The sequence below is a fragment of the Gekko japonicus genome, unplaced genomic scaffold (genome assembly GCF_001447785.1).
Source record: "Gekko japonicus isolate JY-2015 unplaced genomic scaffold, Gekko_japonicus_V1.1 scaffold10, whole genome shotgun sequence".
In the NCBI taxonomy this organism is placed as follows: Eukaryota; Metazoa; Chordata; class Lepidosauria; order Squamata; family Gekkonidae; genus Gekko; species Gekko japonicus.
In genome coordinates this window covers 1500165-1521746 of record NW_015167526.1, presented here as the reverse complement: position 1 = coordinate 1521746, position 21582 = coordinate 1500165, and the positions used below count along the sequence as shown (strand labels likewise).

Sequence of the window (21582 nt, the reverse complement as noted above, 5' to 3'; positions counted from 1 at the left end):
GGGTGGGGGATCCAGATCCCTGCTGGGGAACCCTGGTGCCATTTCCCCGCGAAACAACCAAGCACATCCTGCACTTGTTCAAGAAAAGCAAAGAGCCTTAACCTCGGCCAACACAATCCGAAATCTGTGCCTCGAATAGATTACGCCCAATATTCAAACTGGCAAATCTGGGTTTATGTTGCATGATTTGTTTCCTGCTCCAGTAAATTGCCTCCTCCTTGGGCCGAAGTAGACATGACAGTATCCTTATGGCTGCCATGAAGACACCCCACCCGCCCGCCTTATCAAGTGCCAAAATAACCCATTGGCATTTTTAAATGGGCCCTTGCAGCATTTTTAAATGACTAAAATGGTGGCAGTATCCTTGCAGTGGTTATGAAGATGCTGTCATGTCACTTAGAAGTCCTTCTTCACCCCCTGTACCTCTGGAGACTCTACCAGTCCCTGCCACACACCATCCCCAAGTGTATCTTCACATCCAAATAAACTAGAAACTTGATTTACAAAAAAAAAACCCACACATGCTGAGATTCTTTAAGGTGTCTGATAGTGAGTTCTGCCCTTGCGTGCTGCTCTTGTCAAAGTAGAGAAGAAGAAGAAGAAGAGGAAGAAGAAGAAGAAGAGGAAGAAGAAGAAGAGGAGGAGGAAAAGGAGGAGGAGGAGGAGATTGGATTTGTACCCCACCCTTCACTTGGAGTCTCAGAGTGGCTTACAAACTCCTTCCCCTTCCCCTCCCCACAACAGACACCCTGTGAGGTAGGTGGGGCTGAGAGAGCTCTGACAGAAACTGTTCTTTTTCAAGAACAGCTCTGAGAGAACTATGGCTTGCCCAAGGTCATCCACTGGCTGCAAGTGGAGGAGTAGGGAATCAAACCCAGTTCTCCCAGATTAGAATCCACGCACTTTAACCACTACACCAAAGAGGCCAAGGAAACATAAGAAACAGCGCGGCACCCGTGAATGCATTTAGAAATAAGTGACCAAAGGAGGCTAAAAATAAATGGCAAAATCTCTATGCAGAAAGAGAATGGCTGATTCACTAACTCTGCAGAGCTGGGAGCCGGATTCTAATGTTAACACAGGCACAGCATTGCTCACCTACGTTAGTGTCTGGACAAGGCTTAGTTTACCAGCAAAACTGGGCGCATCGTCAGCCACGGTATCCCTGGTCTCCTGGTCTCCCCACAAAGGCTGCAATGTATGAGGTGGAGCGTCATCTCCATTGCTGTGGAAACCAGGGCCTTTGAAATTTTTGTGTAGGATTCGCTGGGGTTCTTTCATTTCTGCTTTTTAAAATTCACACAGAAAAGGAGGGGGGAAGGGGGGGTTGCCAGCCAACAGGAAGGAGATGGGTTTCATTACAGACTGACTGAGAGCATGCAAAGTTTAGTGCTGAAGCCCCCAAATTCCCCACACAGAGAAGAGGGATGTGGGGCTCAGTTTTAGGAAGGGCCAGGTATTATTTCTTTGGCCCTGAAACAACATCCCCCCCCCCACCCCAGTGCAATCCCCTATATACAGTGTCACATAAAAATCCGTTTTAATTCTTAAAATTACATTAACCATTAAATAGACCACATCCTGCTAATGGGCTTTCAGCCTCAGCTGGAACGTCTTCCATGTTCAGAGGCAGTTTACCTATGAATGTCAGTTGATAGGGGACATCAACAAGATATCATAAGAACATAAGAAGAGCCTTGCTGGATCAGGCCAGTGGTCCATCTAGTCCAACATCCTGTCTCACTCAGTGGCCAATCAGTTCCTCTGGAGGGCCGACAACAGGGCAGAGAGGCCGAGGCCTTCCCCTGATAAGAGCATCAGAAGAGCCCTGCTGGATCAGGCCAGTCCAGCCTCCCGTCTCACTCAGCGGCCAACCAATTCCTCTGGAATGCTAACAACAGGGCACAGAGGCCGAGGCCTTCCCCTGAGGAGAACCTCAGAAGAGTCCTACTGGATCAGACCAGTGAAGGCCCATCTAGTCCAGCATCCCGTCTCACACAGCGGCCAACCAGTTCCTCTGGAGGGCCAACAACAGGGCAGAGAGGCTGAAGCCTTCCCCCGAGAAGAACCTCAGAAGAGCCCTGCAGGATCAGACCCTCTAGTCCAGCATCCTGTCTCACACAATGGCCAACGAGTTTCTCTGGAGGGCCAACAACAGGACAGAGAGGCTGAGGCCTTCCTCAGATAAGAACCTCAGAAGAGCCCTGCTGGATCAGACCAGGGAGGGTCCATCCAGTCCAGCCTCCCGTCTCACACAGGGGCCAGCCAGTTCCTCTGTAGGGCCAACAACAGGGCAGAGAGGCCGAGGCCTTCCCCTGAGAAGAACCTCAGAAGAGCCCTGCTGGATTAGACCAATGGTCCCTCTAGTCCAGCCTCCTGTCTCACTCAGTGGCCAACCAGTTCCTCTGGAGGGCCAACAACAGGGCAGAGATGCCAAGGCCTTCCCCTAATGTTGCCTCCTGGCTCTGGGATTCAGAAAACTAGTGCCTCTGAATGTGGAGGTTCCCCTCAGTCACCACAGCTAGTAGCCATTGACAGGCTTATCCTCCATGAATCTATCTAATTCCCCTTTAAAGCTGTTTATCCCCTGGCAGTAAATTCCACATTTTAATCACTCTCAGTGTAAAGTAGTATTTCCTTTTGTCCGTCCTGAACCTACTGCCCGTCCGTTTCATTGGATGCCCTCCAGGTCTAATATCTGGGGGAGAGGGAGAAAAATTTCCCTTTGTCAACTCTCCCCACCCCATGGCCTCCGTGCCCTGCTTTGGAGCTGTCCCCTGTCCGAAGCAGAACACTAAACCCTGCAGAACTCTTCTTGAGTTCTTAGCTGGCTGTATCCCGATAGGATACCGTGGAGCAAAAGGATCGAGCTGAAAAACAGAAAGTTGGGTTTGAGGCATCAACTACAACAAACCCAATCCTAGACAAAAAGGATCCTCACCAATTAACCTTATCCTAGCCTGGAATCGGTTCTGGCCATAACGAAGCTCACATTCTTCGACTAGGGATCGTTGGCTGTGGAGGCCAAGGGGGTTACAAGGACCATGGAGAGTTCCCAGATTAAACAAGTGCGAAATCATTTCGTAGAAAAAGAGGTGCAGGAGCTCATTAGCATAACTCATTAGCATGACTTATTTGCATATGCCACACCCCCTAACATCACCGGAAGTGTGTCAGAAGGCAACAGGCTCCACTGGACTGTTTTGGATTGCTAGCTATTGGGGGGTGGAGACGTGCAGATCTGCCCTCGCAGAGGAGGGAGAGCTTGTACTTGAATAAAACTTGGTCTTTAAGGTGCCACTGGGACCGGGGTGGGTGGGTGGGGGGCTGTGCAGCTTACCTGGCTACTTCTTGCTCTGACCGAGGGCTGCTGGGAGCAGGGGGTGGGGCTTGTTGCATGTGCCCGCCCCCTGGGCTCTTTACTGCCGGAGCTCCGCTCCTGTGCGCTCCTGCAGGGAATGACCCCTGGCGAAATCTGTCTCCTCTCTGGAGCACTGTGCAATACAAAGTCGAGCACTGTAAAAGAATCCCAGATCCCAATGATCTCTGGGCTGCTTCATCTGTGTATGCACCTCGCTTGTTTACCTGACTCCTCAGTGCACAAAATTAAAAAGGTGCTGCATTTGAGGATATATTATTCGTTCCATTCGTGGGCTTAGACTTGCAGTCAGCTATTCATTCACTCAAGCAATCACCCCATGTGAACCTAACCATGTTTACTCAGATGTCCTTTGTCAATGTCCAATGGGACTTACACACCACTAAGTGAAGTTAACACTGCAAGGCAGGAAGTGAGAAACATGAGTGTATCCAGTCCTTCTGGTTAGGAAAAGTTGCAAAAAAATAAATTATAGTAATGAATGAATGGCTTCCCAAAAGGTAGATTAGGGTGGGGTAGTGTGCCTGCACACGAAAACTCATACGACGAATAAAGCTTTGTTGGTCTTCAAGATACCACTGGACTCCAACTCGGTTCTGCTATTCAAAAGGTGCAAGTTCTAGGATTCCAAAATTCTACCTATTAAAGCAGGGGTGTCAAACATGTGGCCCGGGGGCCGGATCAGGCCCCTGGAGGGCTTCCATCAGGCCCACAGTGGAACTGGCCATCTCCTGCTTCCAGTTCTGCTGCTGCTGCTGCTGCTGCATCATCGCTTGCTTCGCCAGACTCTCTTAATCACTCAGCCATTTCATGTTTTAACCTGGGTCCTAGACTCAGAACTCTGCGCGTGAGATTTCTGTGGCGAATGTCAGTATAAATCAAAACTAGGTTTGCAGCTTACAGTGCTAATGTTTTAAGCATGTTTTTATTTTAAGTTTTAAAAAAAGCCCTTTGTGTTTGTGTCCTTTATAATAAAGTTTCTATCTCCACTACCTGGCATTACCTTTTATGACACACATGGCCCAGCCCAACCAGGTCTCGTTTATGTCAGATCCGGCCCTCATAACAAATGAGTTCGACACCCCTGTATCAAAGAGTTCCCCTCCCCAGAGTTCAGGGCAACGCGAAAGGCTCTCCTCTCCTCCTCGTTTGATTTTTGTAACAAATCTGCGTGGACAGATAGGCTGGGAATGTGTGATTGGGCCACGATGCACGACTGAGAGGAGACTCGAACCCGGGCCTCCGGAATCCCCGTCCACCACCCTAACCACTGCACCAGGTTCTCTCTCAGCTCTGCCTTTTTCAGGTAGGCAAGATCTGCCTGCGAGGGGCAGAGGCACCTTCCTTTCCCTTGGCCTCCTCCTCCTCCTCACTCTGACTCGGGACCTTCCCCTCCTCCTCTCCTCCTCCATCTCTGCCTCTTCTCCTTCCTCCTGAGCAAAACTGGGGACCTCCGCGCCCTCCTGGCCTCCTTCACTCCTTTCTGCGCACGGATGCCCACGGATGCCTCCAGTGCCACGGACTCCTTTTTAATAAGAACCTACAGGGCTAAATTGCATTCTCCACCCGCCGTCTCCCAATACAGTCCCCGTGCTAATGAGATTTTTCCCCCAGCTAACACATTTGAACAGCAACCACACTGGAAGACTCATATTCTCCTCCAGCCCAGCGTTGACTTAACACTCTGCAGAACGAGGAGGGGGGGGGGAGTGATGGAACCCCCGGAGGATTCTGTTTTTCTCCCCCCCCCCCCCCCCCCTTTGCTGGCAGGAGAAGGAGGTAATCTAATAGATGCCGGGACATTTCCCTAATGCCTGCTGCGAACGCAGCTGTCAGATGCTTTGTATTAAAATGATCCTGACAATAGAAGACACCGGCAAGGCGGAGAACAGCAGATGGCCCCCGGGATGGGGAAAGGGAGTGCCACCCACCCCCAGTGTTCCCCCTAAGCTGAATTAGTGTGAGCTAGCTCACAGTTTTTTAGCCTCCTGCTTATACATTTTTGTCTTCGCTCAGGAAGGAGGGCTCCAGAGCAAACTGGAGGGGTCATTTCCATGCACAGGAGCGCACAGGAGCGGCGCTCCAGCAGTAAAGAGCTCAGGGGGCGGGCACATGCAACAAGCCCCACCCCCTGCTCCCAGCAGCCCTCAGTCAGAGCAAGAAGCAGCCAGGTAAGCTGCAGAGCCCTCCCCCCCAGTCCAAAACAGCCCAGTGGCACCTTTAAGACCAAGTATTATTCAGGCACCAGCTCTCCCTCCTCTGCGAGGGCAGATCTGCATGTTCCCCCCCCCCCAATAGCTAGTAATCCAAAATAGTCCAGTGGAGCCTGAGCGATGAGTGTTGCCTTCTGACACACTTCCGGTGATGTCAGGGGGTGTGGCATATGCAAATAAGTCATGCTAATGAGTTATGCTAGTAAGCTCCTCCACCTCTTTTTCTACAAAATGACCCCTGCTCACAGGACTCCACAGCTTAGAGGGAGCATTGACCACCACCCTTGCTGGTAAACTATGAAGCCACTAGAAAAGAGCCAGAGAGTCCAGGAGCACGTTAAAGACTAACAAAATATGTAGCAGGGGAGGAGCTTTTGTGAGTCACGGCTCACTTCTTCAGATACAGCCAAGTATTTTGTTTGTCTTTTGGGGGGTATTTTTTGGTATTTTCTGTGTCTGTGCGTGTGTCTGCACCCGGAAGTCACGCTAACCTCTGGTGACTGACCCCTACTGGGGGCCTGGAGGATATTCAGAGAGGGGGCTGAATAATCCAAGGAAGTCTCCTGTCCCAGTACTAACCACAGTCGACCCTGTTTCGCTTCCGAGATCTAAGATCAGGCTTGCCTGGGCTGTCTTTCGGGTGCTCCTGGACTCTTGCTCTGTTCTACTGCTGCAGACAGGCTGACATGGCGACCAGTGTTCCCTCTGAGCTGAGTGAGTGTGAGCCAGCTCACAGACTTTTAGCCTCCGGCTCACACATTTCTGTCTTTGCTCAGGGAGGAGGGCTCCAGAGCAGACTAATTGATGCAGCAGCCAGATCCCTCGCTCACAACTTTAGTGCCAGGAGCTCACAAAGCAGAATTTTTGCTCACGAGCAGGGGTCATTTCGTAGAAAAAGAGGTGCAGGGGCTCATTAGCATACCTCATTAGCATGACTTATTTGCATATGCCACACCCCCTGACATCACCAGAAGTGTGTCAGAAGGCAACACCCACTGCTCAAGCTTCACTAGACTGTTTTGGATTGCTAGCTATTGGGGGGGGGGGGGATGTGCAGATCTGCCTTCACAGAGGAGGGAGAGCTTGTACCTGAAGGCCGGCCCGGGGGGGAGCTCTGCAACTTACCTGGCTGCTTCTTGCTCTGGCTGAGGGCAGCTGGGAGCAGGGGGTGGGGCTTGTTGCCTGTGCCCACCCCCTGAGCTCCTTACTGCCGGAGCTCCGCTCCTGTGCGCTCCTGTAGGAAATGACCCCTGCTCACAAGTCTCCACAACTTAGAGGGAGCATTGGTGACCCATGTTGATCTATGAAGTCACGGTTCATTCCTATACACGGGACTACTCTAGGAGGAACAGCTGGACGAGGCCTCGCTCCTCAGGAGCGTTCTGGAGAACGAAGGAAGGAGCAGGGCCTTGGCGTTCCCAGAACAGCCTCTCCGGCTCCGTCGTAGACTCCCAGGATAACTCTGACCACGTCTATTAATGTTTTGTAGAAGCCTGAGAGGATTCTCCACCAGGGTCATCCCGCTCCTCTCCGCATGAAAAGATGCCTGCATTGAATGCTCATCTCCTCTAGGAGATGCTCTCGAGTTCAAGCATAGATTCCCTACAGCCAGGGGTCATTTTGTAGAAAAAGAGGTGCAGGAGCTCATTAGCATAACTCATTTGCATATGCCACACCCCCTGACATCACTGGAAGTGTGTCAGAAGGCATCACCAACTGCTCAGGCTCCACTGGACTGTTTTGGATTGCTAGCTATTGGGGGGGGGGGGTAAATGTGCAGATCTGTCCTCGCAGAGGAGGGAGAGCTTGTACCGGAATAAAACTTGGTCTTAATGGTGCCACTGGACTGTTTTGGGCCGGGTGTCCGGGTGGGGGGCTCTGCAACTTACCTGGCTGCTTCTTGCTCTGACTGAGGGTTGCTGGGAGCAGGGGGTGGGGCTTGTTGCATGTGCCCACCCCCTGGGCTCTTTACTGCCGGAGCTCCACTCCTGTGCGCTCCTGCAGGAAATGACCCCTGCCTACAGCTCATGCATAGATCCTCTAGGACTCCAGCCAGCACATGGTTAGCGGCACCACAGGATCTGAAACCACACTGTGCCAAAGCCATGCTCAACATAAATCACAGCTAGCAATAATAATCCTGGCAACCATCCTTTATGGATTCGGTTTCCATCTTGCCTCCCAGGCCCCTGTCTCTGGAGAGGGCTCACGTCAGTGGGGACGGGCCCCGCCTGCAGGTCTGCAGCCTAGGAAGGCAGGAGGAGGAGGAGGAGAGATTGGATTCATACCCCATGGCCGTTCACTACCCAAAGGAGTCTCAGAGGGGCTTAAAACTCCTTTCCCTTCCCCTCCCCACAACAGACACCCTGTGAGGCAGGTGGGGCTGAGAGAGCTCTTTCCAGAACTGCACTTGAGAGAACAGCTCTCAGAGTGCAGAGTGCAGGGGGTTGGACTAGATGACCTCCAAGTTCCCTTCCATCTCTAAAACTCTATGATTCTATGAGAGAACTTGTGACTGACCCAAGGTCACACCAGCAGCTGCATGTAAAGGAGTGGGGAATCAAACCTGGTTCTCCCACTCTCTGCACTCTTAACCACTACACCAGGCAAGGGGAGTAGAGGGAGAAAGGAGGTGGGAAAAGGAGACTGGCAGCTTGGCAATGGCCAATGGTGGGCACAGTGTTCTCCTTGGGAGGGAGGGGGCCGCGCCCCCAGTGGCCTTTATTCCCCCAACCCGTGTCCTCACACCACAGGGACGTCAGACCCGCTTAGCCAACTGCATGGGGGGGGGGGTGTCTTGCAGACAGGAATCTCAGCCAGCAGCCATTGCAGAAGTTCGCACTTCGAAGGCCCGGATGGCGAAAGGCAGCTGCAGAGAGCCTGTTTCGTTCCCGTTAAAACCGAGGAGACGTCCCTGCAAGGCTTTGCATTAGCCTCAGCAGGGGGCACCTTCAGGCTGAGTCAGAGCTGGCTCTGGGAGCCGGCTGTCCTGCTGCGTAATGTTGGGCCAGGAAGCACACACAGGTCTTGTGCGCAATGACATTTGCGAGAGAAACCGGCCCGGCGGTATCGCCCCCCCCCCCCTCCTTCCCCTGCAAAACATTTCAGTGCATCTCCCGGAACTTGCCGTGCAGCACTGCCTCCCTGTGGATCCGGAGGAGACTGCAGGCTGAAAACAACACGGGAAAGCCACGGACCCCTTGACAACATGAGTGCCTGGATCTGGCACAGATCAGCTAATGCAAAGGTGGCTGTTAGGTACAGCAGCTTGGTCCCCAAACACAAAGGGGACCGAGGATCCTAGCCCACCTCGAGTCCACCAATAGCACCCTTGGCGGGAAATTCAAACCCTCCAATGGGGACAGAGGTGTGCCGGGTGGAGTGTATATAGTTGGCCTTGCAGGGAAGTTTTCTTTGTCTTGTTGTAAATTTTGTAGCAGGAACTCCTTTGCATATTAGGCGACACACCCCTAATGTAGCCAATCCTCCAAGAGCTTACAGTAGCTCCTGTAAGAAGAGCTCTGTAAGCTCTTGGAGGATTGGCTACATTAGGGGTGTGTGGCCTAATATGCAAAGGAGTTCCTGCTACAAAAAGAGCCCTGAATAAACGCGTCTGAATGCATGTCATTCAAACTCTCCTATGGGGACAGAGGTGTGCCGGGTGGAGTGTATATAGTTGGCCTTGCAGGGCCGTTTTCTTTGTCTTGTTGTGAAGTACAATAAACGCGTCTGAACGCACGTCGTTGTCCGAGTTCTCCACGCGTCGAGCCCAGTACTTTTCCGTGGCCCAAGCAAAACCCGTCTGTCCCAGGAAACTGGCCCCTTCTAACATGCCAGGAGGAAGAGAGTGAGGAGTCAGGGGGTGTGGCTCAGGGGCAGGGCCTCTGCTTGGCACGTGGAAGGTCCCAGGTTCGATCTCTGCCCTAGCATCTTCAGTCGAAAAGGACCAGGCAGAAGACCTCTACTGCCTGAGACCCGGGAAGAGTGGCTGCCAGTGAGTAGACAAGACTGTCCTGAATGGGCCGAGGGTCTGATTCAGTAGGCTCCCGGCAGGGTGGCTGGGGGAGCGAAATATCATCAGCAAACAAAGATCACTGGGCAAATAAATATCATTATTGATATCTGCTTTGACCTCTTTTTGTTATTATTTTTGGCAGTCTCGTTTAATGGTAATAAAAAGCGGATTTGCTTATTTCCCAATAAAAACATGCAATATCTGTTCACGTCTTGCGGCTCTCAAACATCTGATGTGGCTCTTACAGTAAGCACGTTTGGCCACCCCTGGGCTCGATGGACCACTGGGTCTAGGCCAGCAGGGCTCTCCTGATGTCCGGATGTGCTTATTCCAACATCAGCTGCAGGAGCGTCATTCCCTTGGGACTGGGGAGGGCCCACGCCTTTCTCTTAGCAACCCAATGGCAGCCTCATTTGATCCCCATCTTGATTGGGTCGGAACTGCAGGAACCAAATCAATCCTGCAAGCTGAGCACGCTGCCGCTGGTGTGAGTGGCTATTGGGCTGCCGTCTGGATTTTGGTTTAGTGCCCAGTTTGGTGTCGTGGTTAAGTGCGCGGACTCTAATCTGGGAGAGCTGGGTTTGATTCCCCACTCCTCCACTTGCACCTGGCTGGATGACCTTGGGCAAGCCAGAGCTCTGATAAGAGCTGTTCTTGAAAAAGAGCAGTTTCTGTCAGAGCTCTCTCAGCCCGGCCTACCTCCCAGGGGGTCTGTTGTGGGGGGGAGGGGAAGGGAAAGGGGTTTGTGAGCCGCTCTGAGACACCTTTGGGTAATGAAGGGCAGGGTATAAATCCAATCTCTTCTTCTTCTTCTTCTTCTTCTTCCTCTTCTTCCTCTTCTTGGCAGAGTGGACACTCACTGCAGCCCCAACCCCTTAAGCAGCCCCACCGGCTTCAATTGGCTTTCTCGGCACTGACTCCAACACAATCAGAGGATCTGCATTTTCCACCCAGCCTTTACTGGACAAAGGGAGAGCGAGGGCATCCCCTCTACTGGGCACAAAGATCCATGGGGGCTAGTTTGAAGTACTGTCAGTTTGGTGTAGTGGTGAGGAGTGCGAACTCTCATCTGGGAGGACCAGGTTTGATTCCCCACTCCTCCTCCGCTTGCACCTGGCTGGATGACTTTGGGTAAGCCAGAGTTCTGGCACAGTTGTTCTCTCAAGAGCAGTCCTCGAAAGAGCTCTCTCAGCCCCGCCTCCCTCACAGGGTGTCTGTTTTGGGGAGGGGAAGGGAAAAGGAGTTTGTAAGCTGCTCTGAGACACCTTTGGGTAGTGAAGGGCCATGGGGTATAAATCCAATCTCCTCTTCTTCTTCTTCTTCACAAGGAAGATCCCCACTTGCCAAGGGCTAGTGAGACCAAACACCCCAGGAGGATCTTCTCTGACAAACCCAGGCGGTCAGCTGGACGGACAGCTCCTGACCAGCAGGTGCCCCCCCATTTCAGGTCCAGACTCCAGGAAGCCTCGTCTCCAGATCTGCAGGGAAGGCCCCCTTGGAAAGATGCTAGGCTTAGAACCTCCCAACATTTTGTGACAGGCAGGGTTCCCTCTAAGCTGAGTTAGTGTGAGTTAGCTCACAGTTTCTTAGCCTCCGGCTCACACATTTTTGTCTTAGCTCAGGACAGATAGCTCCAGAGCAAACTAATTCATGCAGCAGTCACATCTCTCGCTCACAACTTTAATGCCAGTAACTCACAAAGTAGAATTTTCGCTCACAAGACTCCACAGCTTAGAGGGAGCGTTGGTGACGGGCCCCCACGGCAATGTCCAAAGGTGCCTGCAGCAGGGATTCCCAACGTGGTGCCCGAAGGCGGTGTGGCGCCCACACTCCACCTTTTCTGCTGCTCACCAAGTGTTGTTAGGGAGGGGGCGGGGGGCAGGTAGCAAGGCTTCTGATTGGCCATTGGACATTCGATTGGCTGTGTAGGGTTTTTTTTTTAAAAAATGTTGTTTTGGCAGCAGCTGCCACCACAGCACAAGAGCCAGTTTGCTGCAGTGGTTAAGTGCGCGGATTCTAATCTAGGAGAACCGGGTTTGATTACCCCACTCCTCCACTTGTAGCTGCTGGTGTGATCTTGGGTCAGTCATAAATTCTTTCAGAGCTGTCCTCTCAGGAGCAGTTTCTGTCAGAGCTCTCTCAGCCCCACCTACCGCACAGGGGGTCTGTTCTGGGGAGGGGAAGGGAAAGGAGTTTGTAAGCCGCTCTGAGGCTCCGAGTGAAGGGCGGGGTATAAATCTAATCTCTTCTTCTCTTCTTCTCCTTCTCTCAGCTGTTCTCTCAAGAGCAGTTCTCAAGAGAGCTCTCTCAGCCCCACCTACCGCACAGGGGGTCTGTTGTGGGGAGGGGGAGGGAAAGGAGTTTGTAAGCCGCTCTGAGGCTCCGAGTGAAGGGCGGGGTATAAATCCAGTCTCTTCTTCTCTTCTTCTCCTTCTCTCAGCTGTTCTCTCAAGAGCAGTTCTCAAAAGAGCTCTCTCAGCCCCACCTACCGTACAGAGGGTCTATTGTGGGGAGGGGGAGGGAAAGGAGTTTGTAAACTGCTCTGAGACCCCAAGTGAAGGGTGGGGGTATAAATCCAATCTCTTCTTCTTCTTCTTCATTACTGTGTTACTGAAATTATGCTGTGGCGATCATTTCATGGCTGGCTCCGCCTCCAGTGGCAGCTATTTTGTGTCTCCACCCGCCCGTGCCATGTCAGAATTCCAAATGTGCCCCCAGGCTCAAACAGCTGGGGGGGTCCCTGGCCCACAGGTTCAGCAAGGGGGGGACTGGCTCTCAAGCATCACAGGCAGGAAAAGGTCATACCACACCTCCTGTCACGGGAGATGCTGGAGACTGAATCCAGGATCTGTCTGCGAAGCAGGTGTTCTGCCGCTGAGTCGGTTTAGGGATGACTGCGCCTCTGGTTTTAGTGTGCTTTCGGCACATCCTCGCTGTTGTGAAATAACATTCGTGCCATCGAGAAATAAACATAAACAGGTGGAAGCCATGTCCTCGCGCCTCGCCTGATCCGACATCTGGAGGAAAAGTCATTGTTGGTTTGGAAAGGGCAGAAAGAACAAATTACACTCTCTTTATATCCAGCGGCATCCACAACCAAAAGGTAATTTACGAGAAGACATCAAATTTTACTGGGCATAAAGTTCTACACACCTACAGCATGGAATCGCCACCTCCTTCCATAAATTGCGCCGTTTTAAAGCCTTCAGTGTTGCAGAATCCCTGAGGAACCGGAGTGGGAGGTTTTCGAGAGATGGTTTACTTAGAAATTAAATCCATGCGCTTCACAATACACCTTCGGGAAGATACCGCAATCCGTTCGATGCTTCCTACCAGTCATATGGGCTCCAGTGCCTGGGACCCCTATCCAAGGTGCTGATACCCCTCGGACAAATAAATTCGAGTCCAGCAGCACCTGTTAGAGACCAACAAAAGATCCCTTCGTCAGACACAGGAGAGTAGAGTATGTGGCCCAGAGGAATGACTATTCTGATTGCTGGGATAACTTTAACCAAAAATTGATTTATTTAATAAAGAACAAAATAGGTTTCTGGTTATTTTGAACTGTTGCTGAAGAAAGGAACTTGTAAATATAACTGGCAAAGCTTGGTGTCACAAACAGTCTCTCAAACTCCCAAACCTCCACTCTGACAGGCTTAGACACTCTGTCTAATCTCTCTCTCTCTCTCTCTCTCTCTCATCTATATATAGCCACCCAGGCTAAACTCCTCGTCTTATTCACACAAAATAGAATCAACTCTCATAGTCACACAGACTAAACTGTTTGTCTTATTCACACAGAATAGACTCAAAAACTCCCATAGTCACACAGACTATGCTCTCTCTCCAAACTCCACACACAGAATCACCTCATAGACAGCTCTCCCACACTCTCAGTCATCAGCCAATCACATCACACGTCTCCCTCTATCACTCTTCTTACGTTACTGCAGTCAAACTCAACATTTAAAGAAACACACACACCAAAACATGGAATCATTACAGTACTCTTGGGCTCCAATCCAGCTGCCCTACTGCAGACCAACAACAGCTCCCCTCTGAAACAACCCTCAGACAAAGTCTGGCCTAGAAAGATCAGCCTCAGAATGGTTTTTGAGGTGATTGCTGCATGTGTGTAAATGGCTTCTTTCACGGGCTCTTGGGTTATTCCTAGATTTGTAATTCTGTCAGTGTATACTGGTTTGGTGTAGTGGTTAGGAGCGTGGACTCTAATCTGGGAGAACCGGGTTTGATTCCACATTCCTCCTCCACATGCAGCTGCTGGTGTGACCTTGGGTTCTCTCAGAGCTGTTCCCTCAAGGGCAGTTCTCGAGAGAGCTCTCTCAGCCCCACCTACCTCACAGGGTGCCTGTTGTGGGGAAGGGAAGGGAAAGGGATTGTAAACCGCTCTGAGACTCCTTCGGGTAGTGAAGGGCGGCGTATAAATCCAAACTCTTCTCTCTCTCTCTTTGAATAAAACATCCATAGAGAAAAAAGAGAGAGGAGCATGACAGTGTACTGAACGACAGGAAGGACCCATTTCAACCAGGTATCAGGCCCAGATTCAGAATGGAGACACCTTTGGTGGACAATGTCATCAATATGCAGATGATGGCCAACTCCATAGTTCATGGTCCAAGCCTCCAGATGCATGTGCGCATGCGCACAAAAGCTTATACCTAGAATTAGACATTGTTGGTCTTAAAGGTGCCAAACGTTGTTCTGTTGCTTGAGACGAACACAGCGACTCCCCTGGACCTATCTCCATGAAACCACTCAGAAAACAGTAAAACAGTAATACAGCAGGTACAATTGGTAAAACAACTCGAGCCTGACAAGAATCCTTCTCTCGTGTCGAGACAAGGTTTCTTGCACGGGGAAAAGCACTAACGTTAGCAGAATGGATCAGCAAGATCCAGCCCACAGAGAACAACAGTAGAGCAGCGGCCACGTGGAGGTTCAAGGCTCATCTCTCATCTTGGCCATGGAGGTCCACCTCTCCCATATGGTCCACCTGAGCTCACCTGTGGAGGCCCTCTCCGGTTTCCCCCCTTGCAAAGGACGGAGCAGAAGTCCGTGGAATGCCCTCGACACCCGAACTTTCATGCCCAGCGCCAGGTCAGGCCTAACCTCCCCATCATCACCAAGCTTGGATGTGTTTACTTTGCAAAGTTCCTATACCACCACCCAGGGGTCATTTCCTGCAGGAGCACACAGGAGCGGAGCTCCGGCAGTAAAGAGCCCAGGGGGCGGGCACGTGCAACAAGGCCCACCCCCTGCTCTCAGCAGCCCCCCCAATAGCTAGCCATCCAAAACAGTCCAGTGGAGCCTGAGCAGTGGGTGTTGCCTTCTGACACACTTCCAGTGATGTCAGGGTGTGTGGCATATGCAAATAAGTTATGCTAATGAGTTGTGCTAATGAGCTCCTGCACCTCTTTTTCTATGAAATGACCCCTGCCACCACCATTGTTCTAGCTGAATCTTGAACGGTTTTATGTCTTCTGCTGATTCTGTTTATTGTTCAGCGGAGACGGCTCCTTTTCATATGTCTGGGGTCTGCAGGTTTCAGACTGATTTACTGTTGTTTTTTTATAGGTTTTAAAAGTTTTGTTGGGTCTTTAATCTTTTTTTTTTTTTGGATGTAATTAGTCTCAAGAGCCAAGTACATTTCAGAGCACAGAATATAAATGAATGAAGTAAATACATCAGTCGGTGACCATCTGCCATTTGGGAATAATGCCGTTTCTGTCTTAGGACTGGGGGGGGGGAGGTGGCGTGGTATAGCCTTGTCAGATCTTGGAAGCTAAACAGGGTCAAGTCCTTGGAAGGGAGACCGCTGAGGAAGATTCTGCAGAGAAATAATAAGTATCATTATTATCATACAGCCGTGTGTGTAGTATCGCCAGGAGATCCCAAGATTGTCTGGCAGCCAAGAGTCCTAGCTCTTTTAGTGTTATGCACCACTAGGTGGCGAGCTAGAGTTGTTCTTAAGGCAAGAGATGTTTCAGAGGCAGTTTGCTGTTGCCTGCCTCTGCGTCACGTCCCTGGTATTCCTTGGAGACCGCCCATCCAGATACTAGCCGGGGCTGACCCTGCTTAGCTTCCGAGATCTGACGAGATCGGGCCAGCCTGGGCAGGGCAGGGCTTCTGCAGAGGAAGGCCATGGCAACCGCCTCTGCTTCTCACTTGCCTTGAAAACCTCCTGCCTGGGATCACTATAAGTTGGTTGCAACTTGATGGCACTTGAGACACACACACACTTTGCAAGGGAGCTGACATACCAGACACAGGGAGCGCTGACTCTTGGAAAACCGACACCCCCCCAAAAAGAGGGGTGCTAGGCCCCTCTGGCCAATGGCAGGGAATGGGGGGGTAGGGTTGCCAGATCCAGGAGTCATTTCCTGCAGGAGCGCACAGGAGCGGAGCTCCAGCATTAAAGAGCCCAGGGGGTGGGCACATGCAACAAGCCCCACCCTCTGCTCCCAGCAGCCCTCAGTCAGAGCAAGAAGCAGCCAGGTAAGTGGCAGAGGCCCCCCCCGGCCCCCCGGCCCAAAACAGTCCAGTGGCACCTTTAAGACCACGTTTTATTCAGGTACAAGCTCTCCCTCCTCTGTGAGGACAGATCTGCACGTCCCCCCCCCAATAGCTAGGAATCCAAAACAGTCCAGTGGAGTCTAAGCATGGGTGTTGCCTTCTGACACACTTCCGGTGATGTCAGGGGGTGTGGCATATGCAAATAAGTTATGCTAATGAGCTCCTGCACCTCTTTTTCTACGAAATGACCCCTGGCCAGATCTACAGTGGGAAACTCCTGGAGATGGAGCCTGTGGAGGATTGGGAGCTTACTGGGGTACAACACCATAGAATCTGCCCTCCAAAGCATCCATTTTCTCCAGGGGAACTGATCTCTGTTGTCTGGAGGGGAGCTGTAAGGTGCTAGTAAAGGTAAAGGTTTCCCTTGCTCGAAAGCCAGTCGAATCCAACTCGAGGGATGCAGTGCTCATCTCCGTTTCCAAGCCGAAGAGCCAGCTCTGTCCAAAGACGTTTCCGTGGCCATGCGGCCGGCATGACTAGACACCAAGGCGCACGGAACGCTGTGACCTTCCCACCGAAGCGGTACCTATTTATCTACTTGCAACTTCTTGCTTTCGAACTGCTAGGTTGGTAGGAGCTGGGGCCAGAGATGGGAGCTCACTCCGTCACGCTGTACTTGGGTCTCGAACTGCTGAACTACCGACCTTCTGGTTTGCAGCGTCTTGACCACTTGAGCCACTGCAGCCCATGTAAGGTGCTACTGGGACTCAATTCTAGTTATCTTACAAAGATTGTTGTAAAGGATTACTGAAGTATATGAAGTCCTTTGAATATGCCATAAATTCTGAATATTATTCCAGGCAGTGGAAGGGAAGTCAGAAGGAAGCACAACAGATGGAGCCAAGCATCCTTTGCCGATGAGCGGGGAGGTCACTGGAGCCTTTGTGAGAGGCTGATCTCCTTCACTGAAGACAGACTCCACAAGTAGAAACTCCTGGCATCTTTGGAAACGTTTCCTAAACGCAGAGGCTTGACAGGATAACAGCAGAGATTCAACGGCCAACAGAGTCAGGTCCCAGACTTCCACAAAAGCCAGAGCCAGCCAAAGGCACACTGCCAGGAAAGGTCATCTTACACAGTCAGTACAAAGCAGGTTTGTCTGCCATCTCCCAAGCAACGGGCCTCGCTCTCTACTCTCTGGGAGCTCGGCTCCGTGCAGGTAGGCAGCTGAACCAGGATGCAAGAGAGCTGTGTAATCTGAACCAGTCCCAACCCAGGGTGGATCTCGCCCTAAACAGACATCCGGGGAGAAAGAAGGGGGGGGGTCTCCCAGCCAATGCTCCCTCTAAGCTGTGGAGTCCTGTGAGCAAAAACTCTACTTTGTGAGCAAGTGGCATTAAAGTTTTGAGCGAGCGATTTGGCAGCTTGCATCAATTAGTTTTGCTCTGGAGCCCTCCTTCCCGAGCGAAGGCAAAAATGTGTGAGCCGGAGGCCAAAAAACGGTGAGCTAGCTCACACTAACTCAGCTTAGAGGGAACACTGGCCTACGGAGCCACTGCAATTCAAAACCTCTTTCTTTCACCTAGCAAGTCAGTCCCCTGATTGAAAGCGAGCAAGGGAGAGGGGGGTGTCTAATTTCAGTTTTGGATTTCTTGAGCCCCAGGAACCAACAAGCCAATTATTTTCTGCTAGTCTCTGCCAAGTGGATCTATAATTCCTGAGTGACGGAGGAGCCACACTCAGAGAGCGAGCAGCGGGGGGAACGACACACAGGCAAGGCGGCGGAGAGGGCTCTGATCTATTGACTCAGGACTCTTCCAGAGCATGAGAAGCCGGAAATCAAAGCCCGGTGGGGGGCCGGACTCCCAAGCGGTGCGGCTTGAAATTGAGGAGGGCTTCTCTTGGGACAGAAAACTGGTGCAGAGCTGTGCTGTCTTCTGACAGCAGCTATTCAGCGCGATGACTTCCTGCTTCCTCTATTCAGGCATGTGAGTAAAGGTCTGATGTGGCAGTCCACTGCCGAGGGTTGCCAACCTCCAGGTGGGGCCTGGGGATCTCCTTGAGTTTAATTTCCCAGTAGTTTGAAATTAGGCTGTATGCTGTTTGCAACATCGATTCTCCATTACTGTTGTGTGACACCTTGAAATGAGATGGAGAAGCCGCGTTTCTTGGAGAAAGGGCGGCAGATCATCAATTGCATTCCTGAAAATCATGGGTCTTTTTAGATGGTGAACCCTGAACCATCACCGTAGCAACTCCCCACCACCACCACCAATTTCCCACAGAATTTAACCATTTAATTATTACAAGGATGGCATGGGGGGAGTAAAAACAGACTGTGTCACGTGATCCAATTGTGGACCATGAATAAGTGAAATCACAATTCATACACACATATATAATATTTCCAACAATTGTGTAAGCAGGGGTCATTTCGTAGAAAAAGAGGTGCAGGAGCTCATCAGCATAACTCATTAGCATAACTCATTTGCATATGCCATGCCCCCTGACATCACCGGAAGTGTGTCAGAAGGCAACACCCACCGCTCAGGCCCCACTGGACTGTTTTGGATTGCTAGCTATGGGGGGGGACATGCAGATCTGTCCTCGCAGAGGGGGGAGATTTTGTACCTGAAGGCAGGCCAGGGGGGGTCCCTCTGCAACTTACCTGGCTGCTTCTTGCTCTGACTGAGGGCTGCTGGGAGCAGGGGGCAGGGCTTGTTGCATGTGCCCAGCCCCTGGGCTCCTTACTGCCGGAGCTCCGCTCCTGTGTGCTCCCGCAGGAAATGACCCCTATATATAAGACATATAAACACATGAACACAAAGACACATAAAACAGGGAGTAGTTAGGGAGAAAATGCCAGACAGAGGAGTCTTCATCTGCTGGCCGAAGACAATGAGCAAGGGAGCCAGATGAATTTCCCTAGGGAGGGACTTCCAGAGTTTGGACACCACAACTGAGAAGGGGATCTATCTAGGCTCCGATGGGGGGGGGGAATCCAAAACAAGGCCTAAAAAGTATAGTTGCCAACCTCCAGGTGGGGCCTGGGAACTTCCTGGAATTACCACTGCTCTCCCAAGAACAGAGGAGGAGGAGGAGGAGATTGGATTTATACTCCGCCCTTCACTACCCAAAGGTGTCTCAGAGCGGCTTACAAACTCCTTTCCCCCCCTCCCCACAACAGGCACCCGGTGAGGGAGGTGGGCCTGAGAGAGCTCTGATACAAACTGCTCTTTTTCAAGGACAGCTGTGCCAGAGCTTGTGATTGACCCAAGGTCACCCAGCCAGGCGCAAGTGGAGGAGTGGGGAATCAAACCCGGTTCTCCCAGATTAGAGTCCGTGCACTTAACCACGACACCAAACTAGTTCCCCTAGAGAAAATGGCAGCTTCAAAGGGCCAGTTGTCCCCCTTTGACAAGCACAACCTCCAAATCTGCAGAAATTCCCCAGGCCAAGTTGGCAACCCTACTTGGAAGATGAGCGGCATGGTTGGTCAGGGTCATATGAAACTATTCAGAAATGTCGATCGGCTGACTTGCACGAGCCTTTCCCTCTCAGCAGTACACAGCCCTCAAATCCCATCATTCGGCATTACTAGGATGTCAAAACCCCAAACTGGCAAAGAGCCCAGCAGAGATTTTTCACAAATGGCATCCAGGCCAAATAAAATCGCTTGCTGCCATCTACTGGCAGAAGAAAAAAATTTACTTTTGTTTTATAAACTAACTAGGAGCTGCGGTGGCTCAAGTGGTTCAGACGCTGAACTGCAGGCCGTGGAAGGTCGGTCGTTCAGCAGTTCGAGACGAGAGTTGCCGCATGAAGGAGTGAGCTCCTGTCTCTGGCCCCAGCTCCTGCCAACCTAGCAGTTCGAAAGCAAGACATTGCAAGTAGATAAATAGGTACCGCTTCAGTGGGAAGGTAACAGCGTTTCATGCGCCTTGGTGTTTAGTCATGCCGGCCACGTGACCACGGAAACGTCTTCGGACAGCGCCGGCTCTTCGGCTTGGAAATGGAGATGAGCACCGCAACCCTAGAGTCGGACTCGACTGGCTTTCGAGCAAGGGAACCTTTACCTTTTTACCTATAAACTAACTAGGGAGCAAAGCCCGTTATGGATGAAGACAATGACCCCAACGAGACGTGAGAGGCGGCATTTGCTCCTCGAAGTCCAAGACCACCACCCCGGGGCTCAGGGATGCAGAGGAACCTTTAAACTCTTTAAAGAGTGCCTGAATAGAGATGGGGGAGCCGGAATGACCTCTCGCCTCTGATGTTTGCCGCTGGGACATCAGACGCGGCATCTGCCCCTAGGAGTCCAAGGCCACCACCCCAGGGCTCAGGGAGGCGGGGAATGTTTCCCCGCTTGGACATCACACGCAAGAGGTGGAATTTGCCCCTTGGAGTCCAAGGCCACCACCCCGCGCAGGTTTCCCCGCACCCGCCGGCGTTGCAGCTGCAGCCGAGAACAGCACCTGCCGCCATAACTTTTGAAAGAGCCCCTAGAAGTGATGGTATTGATGTTATATTCGGCTAAAACTATTTCAGCCCAAAAGTGGAATACACCTAGAGTTCCAACTGTCAACCAATGGTATTCTAAACTATGGGATGTTATAATTGCAGATAAGATTTCTACTCAGTTAAGAGTGGCACAGGGAATGATCGAATTAAATAATTTTATAGATAAATGGTTTATATTTTTTGATTATGTTACATCAAATCAAAATTTGCAGTTGATTCTTCCTCATAAATATGAAGAGACAATGGCGTATTGATGTAAATGCTATGGATATATAAATACATAATGGTCAAAGGCCAATGTAGCTTGTTGGTTAAATAATATGTTTGTATTGGATGTTAATGTTTGAAATTTAATAATAAATTAATAAATTAAATTTAATAAATTTATTAAATAATTTAAAAAGAGCCCCTTTCATAGAGCTGGGAAGCCAGAATGACCTCTCGCGTCTGATCTCCCGTCAACCCGGGAGACGTCAAGGCGGGAGAACTCCTGGCCTTAGCTGGAGGCCGGCAAGCCCCTGCCCGTCTCCCAGGCAACCCAGGCTTTTAAAATCCCGCATCACCGCCTCTCCAGCCTCCCCATTGGCCAAAGCCGGCTTTCCGGATGGACAGATGGTGCGGCCAATCAGGGCGATCCACGAGGCCGGAGCGTCGCTTTCTCCTCCCGTTCGTCCCGTTCCGGAGAAGCGGGGAGAGCCGAAGACGGCGGGACCGGAAGCGAGAGGAACAGGCGGGAGAGCCAATGGCCTGAGAGGGAGTGGGCGTGGGCGGGACGGAAGGGGACGGACGTGGGCGGAGGCCAATAGGGGCCGGCGATACGAAGGCGGGGGTTGTCCCTGGGAGAAGGCGAAGGAAGGAGGGAAGGGACCGGCTGGAGGTAGGGAACGGGGCGGGCGGGGAGAGAAGGGAGCTCTGAAGGG

At 51.5% G+C, this 21582-nt stretch overlaps 1 protein-coding gene across 1 annotated transcript in view; it reads left to right on the top strand.

Moving 5' to 3' along the window:
- The first annotated feature begins 21513 nt into the window (after positions 1–21513).
- FICD (FIC domain containing) overlaps positions 21514–21582 on the top strand; it is a 6542-nt gene continuing 6473 nt past the window's right edge. The window contains exon 1 of the mRNA XM_015413251.1: positions 21514–21539. The gene's annotated coding sequence lies outside the window, so the exon portion shown is untranslated. The remainder of the gene's footprint in view (positions 21540–21582) is intronic.